Source organism: Zingiber officinale, chromosome 11A (assembly GCF_018446385.1).
Source record: "Zingiber officinale cultivar Zhangliang chromosome 11A, Zo_v1.1, whole genome shotgun sequence".
NCBI lineage: Eukaryota > Viridiplantae > Streptophyta > Magnoliopsida > Zingiberales > Zingiberaceae > Zingiber > Zingiber officinale.
In genome coordinates, this window is record NC_056006.1 from 11,475,078 (window position 1) to 11,482,454 (window position 7,377).

The 7,377-nt window shown below is 34.0% G+C and overlaps 1 long non-coding RNA gene across 1 annotated transcript; it reads left to right on the top strand.

Annotated features, from left to right (window-relative positions):
- Window positions 1–363: 363 nt before the first annotated feature.
- Window positions 364–1,539, top strand: LOC122031953. Its single transcript, XR_006125907.1, has 3 exons — window positions 364–970; window positions 1,053–1,168; window positions 1,469–1,539. It is a non-coding gene; the product is annotated as an uncharacterized LOC122031953 (long non-coding RNA).
- Window positions 1,540–7,377: the final 5,838 nt, after the last annotated feature.

A 7,377-nucleotide genomic window follows, 5' to 3' on the forward strand; every position in this document is an offset into this window, starting at 1 on the left:
AGGTATGTGGGTTAAATCTACCATTCAGCATTTATACTATCTATTTATTGCTAGTACTTGCTGATGGTCGATAACAAAATTTGGGGACCAAATTTATATTAGTGGGGGAGAATGTAAAATATGGTAATAAATATTAATTAAATAATAATGTTAAATAGAGGAATAAACTTAACGGAACTTTTCGAAATTTTTAGAAATTTTTTGGGAATTTTTCGGAGGTCGTATGGTATAGGTTATGGGGATAAATATTGAGCCACGGAAAAGCCTGTTTAGGCTACCCCATTTAAACGAGAAAAAGTTTAATTTTTATTTTTTTCCTTTCCTTTTCTTTTTCTTTTTCTTCTCTTCCTCTTCATCACCATTTTCTCTCCTCTTCCCCTTTGCCCCCACGACGCTGAATGCGTCTTCCTCTTCCTCTTCCCCAACCGACGACGCCGCTTCGCTTCTCCATCCCTCCCACGCGTAAAAAACTTTCGGCCGAAGATCTCCCTCACTCGTCTCACCCAACACTAACTCCCTTCTCTCCCGATCTTCCCTGCGCCGACGCTGTGCCTTAGCCCTAGAATCGTCACTTCTTCTTCTCTTCTGTTTTCTTCCTCCGATCGCCGAGCAGAGCCGCCTTCTCTCTGCCCTAGTGTCAAGCACTTAGCACATCCAAGGTGAACCCGTCGGTCTCCAAGCTCTCGGTTATAAGAAAATTCCTACACATGGTGACCCCATCCTGTACCTGATTGCTGGCCACAATCTTCGTTTGTCGGCTCACTGATTATAGATTCAAGGCTGCAGACTCTTGGCCCGATTAGTGTTCTTCCTCCCTACCGATCGCCAACGCTGATCTAGGGATTTCGGCCGCTAGATGTGAGTAGGTGCTTTTGGCTGGTATTCTCAACAACCGCGATTTCTGGCCATGAGCAACCAACACCGACATCTCACTCTGACCGTTGTTTTCCATCGAGCCATCAAAATTGAGGTAAGCTGAGTTTGTGGATCAGTGTGCATTACTGTGAGGGCATGGTTATCCTTACTGCTAATTGGGGGTTTTTGTGTTGGAGATCAACCGCTCTGCTATGGATCCGAGCATCACCATTTGAGGACGACTCACAACACCGGCCATAATTTCCAACAGCTACCCTTTTCCGGCAGCAACATCCCTGGTTATGAGTTTGAGGTAAGATACTTAAATTAGTTTAATTTAGGTTTTTGGTAGTAGAATGAAACATGAATTGCCACTAGAATTGATTTAAATCTAAATGGAATAATTAGGGTTAAGGAAACTAACCCTAGTTGACCGTTAAGATATATATTTAATTAGGGTTAATTGATGGATCTAATCTAAGTTCAGATTAGACTCGTTTTAGGTAGCTAACCGAGGTTAATGAAGGAAATTAGGGTTTCCTAGTTAATAAGAATTTTGATTAATCTATTGAATATCTGCGAACATGGCTTAATTATATATATGTTGTTACAGGGCTTTGATTCGAGATGAGCATCTCTAAGTGGGGTCTATTTCGGAGACGATCTCCATATTTTGAGGCGGGTACCTTGACTTATCTTTTTTGATAATGTCATGTTGATATGCTTAGTAGGTTATAGCCTTTAGTAATAATTATGTTCATCTTTGCTTTGGTATGTCACTAGATGATACCTGTTGCATGCTTTTATCTGTTCTGCATTTATGTTTTATGCCCTCATGATTATTGACATGATTCTTTTTATGCTCATAGTTGTAGTGACATACCATGCCTTATGATATACCGGACTAGACTTTTACCATATCCGACATGTGTACCCAGATTTCCTTATTTGATCCATGTATTTTCTTTGGGTACATATTTTATGGACATAGATATGGGTAGGATCTTCATGTCTAGTGTCATGTACCATCTTGCATGATTGCATGCTGAGCGATTGTAGCCCCATTATTGTTGAGCTCATCGCCAGTTACATGGATATACACACATAACCACTCATGGGTTAGTTTTATATCAGGCAGGGTGTGTGGCAGTTTGCTCTATCAGTGCTCCGCTGGTCCACTCATGGGTAGCGCGTCGCAGCGTGGTAGCACGTCAGGGATCCCTCCTTTGAACTGTCTCAGGGAGATGAGAGCATTGCGCTCCCCCACTTATGATTTAGGATAGGAGGATAGGTATACTCCGACAGCATCCTGTCCACTCGATCACTCATCAGGAGCAGTGATGGCAGAGTACACAATTGTCATAGCCCTACCCACTCGGTCTCACCATCGTGTGTGAGATGACTGACTGGCGTCAAGGGTGACCATGTCATATTGCATCATATGCATGATTGCATTTATTGCTTGTGTTTGCTGCACTTTATTTTCTGCATATTTGGTGGATGCATATGATTGACATGTATACAGGATCATGATACTCCTCAGTCTAACGACCTTATTTACCTTATACCCAGGTCCTGGTTAGTACAATTTCTCTCCTTTATTTCAGTTTTGCATTGTTCCTTTATATATACATCCAGGAAGCTGTACTCATATTTATTACTAGTTGGTATATCTTACTATGCATGTCAGCCGATACCCGCCGAGGAGTTAACTCACCCCGTTGATATTACCATTTCAGGTTTATGCTATCAGGAGCTTCCAATCGCTAGTCCCCCACCACTTCGTGTCGCGACGATTTTTGATTTACGGACTTGGGTTCCTTGTTTGTGTTGACCTACTATGTTGATTTATATATGTGTGATGTAGGATTGTACTCGAGGATTTTATAGACTTATGGTCTACTGCATTTGTTTTTCCGCTGCATTGGATTTTCTGTCCTGGGTTTACGTTTTCTGTCGTTGTAGTGGAGTAGGTGGTTTTCAAATATAAACTGTGTGGTTGTGTCAACCAGAGGCTGAAATATATAAACTGCATGGTTGTTTAGTTATGTTTATTGTTATTGTTCCAGTCATGTTGGTTGAGGTATATGTGGCCCTGAGGGTTTGTAGTAGAAGTTTTATATTGTCACCCGTACATAGGAGATGTTGTTAAAATTTCTTCTGGCAAAGACTACCTGAGACATGACATGACTAACCACAGCTTGAAAGATTATTCAAGGAAGCTCACTTGGTGGACTTAAAATTACATTTAAATCTAACACAACCTAAGACAACAGTAGAAAAATAACAAAACTCATATCACAAAACTATTGGACTGTCTTGGTTAAAAAATTAGACCGGATGACATAAGGAACATTTAAAAACTTTAATTAAAAACTAAACTTAAATTAAATTTAAAACTTAAATTAAAATTTAACTTAAATCAAAATTAATCTAAAATTTTATTTTGATTAATTCAAATTCAAAATTAATTAATATTAAACTTAATTAAATTAATCCTAATTTAATTAGGTTAATAAAAAATTCAGTAATAAATTAAGCAATCTTAATTAAATACTCAATTAAAATAAGTAATTAAGCAATCTTAATTCGATTCTCAATAATTAATTTAAATAATTAATAATTTTTCTTTAACTAACTTAATATGTAATCAATTAACAACTTTAATTTAATTACAATTAACTCGATCAATTTAATTAATTAAATAATAAGAATCAATTTAATATAAATCCGAATATTAATTAATATTAATATAAATAATAATTAACATTAATCATAATAATAATTAATTAATTAAAAGAATTACTTTAACTTCTTAACAAATAATTTCATTTTCAACAATTAAATTAATAAATTTAAATTCAATTAAACCATGGTATTCAATTTAAATTTAATTGTAAACTTAATTTAAAATTTAACCTATTTTGAAATTATTTAATTGAAATATGAAATTAATTCAATTAAATTTAACTTAATTAATTAAGTAATTTAATTCAAAGATAATCTGAAAGTAATAATTTAATTAACAATTAATCAAGTTTAATTAACTATAAATTAATTAATCAATTTAATTCAAAATTACTAATGAATTAATCAATTTTTATAATACTTTTTAAAAAATTAACTAAATCTAAAATTGACTTAAGCTCAAATAAAATTTAAACCAGGCTCAAACAAGTTTAAATTAACTAAATTAATACGAAATAAATTAACCAAACTTAATTAAAAATTAAATTAAAAATTCCTAACTTATATAATTCAGAATAATTTTTTTAAAGTCAATTTTAAATTTAAAGTTAAATCCTTGAGATAAAACTAACTTGAATCAATCTGATTTAACTAAAAATAATTATTCAAAATTCTACCTTAGCCAAATCATTGAATTAAATATCTCTTAAAACTCATAAAATTATCATATTTGAAAATTCAATTAAGATGATAAGTAAATTAAATAAAAACAATTTGATATTTTTGATAGATGTATTATTATGCATCCCTAGAAATTAGATGTTTTTTTAACACTTCCAAAAGAGTATATTAGGTTAAAGGGTAGATTCTATTAAAAAGACACATTTTTGACAAAGGTTCAAAATAAAATATTTTAGAAAATATATTTTAAAAATTTTATCTTCAAAAAGGGTTTTGAAAAATGTTATCTTTAAATTTTTTTTAAAGATAGTATTTTTAGAAAACAGTTCTAAAAAAATATATCAAAACATAAGCATTTTTGAAAATTAAATAATCATTTTAAAAATAAATACTTTTTGAAAATTGATTATTTTAAAAAAAACTCTATTGAAAACAATTTTTTGAAAAAGAGGTTAAAATCCTTTGGAAAATATTTTTAAAACACTCTTTTCAAAATATGTTTGCTTTTAAAATTATTTTTCCCTCAAAATATTTCTTTGACTCAAAATAAGTGTTTGTAAAATCGCGATCCTAGATCATAGAATCATACGATCCTATGATCGAGAAGCACAAATCGATCTTGGATCATGCAGAATCGATTTTTACAGTACAATCATAGCAAGATCGGTAGAATCGCAACAAGATCGGTAGGATCGTAATAGAATAGCAGTATAATCGGAGCAAGATCGGTAGAAGTTTTGAGAGGTCATAATTTTTTACTTAGATTGAGTCATGGAACCTATAATATATCAAATCGAAGCTTGTTCATAAATCTATAATTAATTTCAATGTTTACCCTTAACCATCCAGTTTCAAACTTAAAAAATATCATTTAAAGCTTTTTCAAAGACTTAGAAGATTTTTTTCTTTTTTATTATATTTTTCTCATCTTTTGTAGAGTTAGGGTTAGGGTTTTGAGATTATTTAAACACATGTTCAATTATTTTTGAATTAGTTTTTGATCAATGATATTATGTCATTTCTTTTCCCCAAAATGACAAGTTTTTGTACGCCTATTGTTTAGTATTCTACGGAATCAAAAAGTCTTTAGAAGATTATTTTCAGTGTTTATATTTAAATCAAAGGATTCAATAGTTTTTATTATGTATGTTAGGTGCTTTGTTGGAATTTAAATTGGATCATCTTGTAAACCTAGGGAACATTTTTGAGGTTGAATGTGATTATTATTATTGTGTTAATAGAAATTTTATATTATTTCATTTTATGATATGAAAATATAAATATTATTGAGTGCGAGAATAGTAGTTAAATTACTAGTTAATTTAAATTTATATATAGTATTGTAATATGAGGTGTTGAGTGTAAACAATTGCATATATATACAAAATTAGTAATCTATTTACATGTAAATGAGTTTTTTTAGATATTTTTTTCTAATTATTAATCATGTATCATAAAATTTTAAGGGTTTTTGGTAGGGTTGTATGATTCTACAATCTGATCCCAACCGATCTGATCCTGATGCCAAATCAATTTTGTGTAGGATAGAGATTCTACAAACTATGCATAAAATAGAGTTTTACTTAGCATAGTTTTGAAAAACATCATGAAAACTTTTTTAAAAATTACTTCTAAAAAAGCATTATTATACCAAATAATGTTTTAAAAATAATTCATCATGATAAAAAGTTTAAAAAGTTTTTGAAAATGTATTATTATCTTGAAAGTATTTTTGAAATATATTTTCATGAAAATATTTTACACCCTTATCTTTGGAAACACATTCTCTATTGCTTTGAACATTCTCATCTTTTTGATGTATGTCAAAAAGAGAGAAATAAGTATTAAAAGTTAATATAAGGGTTAAAAGTTAATTTTTGGAAAATTTTTTGTATGTTCTTAAAAACTTCAGGGATGTTAAACTCAGGGGGAGACTTTACTTTGAGGAGGACATATTGTTAGTGCAATCGACCTCTAGAGTTTTGATATTTAACAATGTACCCAAGTATGATCAAGTTGCCTAAGGGTTAATCCAAACAGAATTTGATGTTTGGAACAGAGAAGTATAGTCAGGACTAGATGACTAGCAATGGTAAGTTTTAACTGAAGGTTAGGCAGGTGAGAAGTCTACTAAGGTGGCGTTTGGTTTAGGAGTTTGGGAATGAGCACTACAACAAAAACCCTCATAGACATCGGTGGAATAACAACGGTTTTAAGCAAAAACCGATGTCTTTGAGTATTTTACACCGATTTTTCCAAAAACCGGTGTCTATGAGTGCAGATTTTCGCTCATAGACATCGGTTTTTTAGCCGGTGTCTATGAGCGCCTTTTTTTTTTGTTAATAGACACCGGTTTTAACAGCGGTTTTTAAAACCCAGTGTTAATGAATAAAAAAAATAATTTAATTTTTCCACCAACCAAAATTTATAACACTTCACAAAGTTCCCTCCAAACCTAAACCAATATCGCGCCCCTTCTCTCAGCCTAAACCTAAACCCTCTCAGCCTCATCTCCCTCTTCCCCTTCGATCGACGCCCCTTCCTTCTTCCCCTTCGATCGACGCCCCTTCCTGGATCGACGCCCCGCCTCCTCGTCCGATCCTCTCTTCCTCCTCCTCCTTCCTCTCTTCGCTCTCCCCGGCTAAGGTAGGGGCCGACGAGATCCGAACAACGAGAGGGCACCCACGACCACCATGGCACGGTTGGTCGGCAACGTGAGGGAATCCGAAGGAAGAGAGAACAGCACCGAGATCCAGGAGCTCGTACACAGAAGGGGCATCTACTTACTTCCTCCTATCCCTCCCCTCCCGCTATCTCCCCTTCTGCGCCAGATCTACCTCTCCGGCAATCATGACCTCGCCTTCGTCGGCGCCCTTTCGACGGCTCCCCCTTTGCCGCCACCTGGAGGGGGAGCGGTGGTTAGAGGGGGAGCGGTGGTTCGAGGGGGAGGGGTTACGACGGCTCCCCCTTTGCCTCACCGTCGTTGATGCCCACTCGTCGTCTTCTTTCCACCGTCTACCACTTCCCGGAGTCGTACTCTCTTCGTTGGTCTGAGCGGTCCCAAGCCCTCGCCTCCGCCTACAGAAGAAGAGACGATCTCAAGGGTGTGTTCTATATTTTAAGTACATCTCGATTTTAGCCTCCTATAGATTT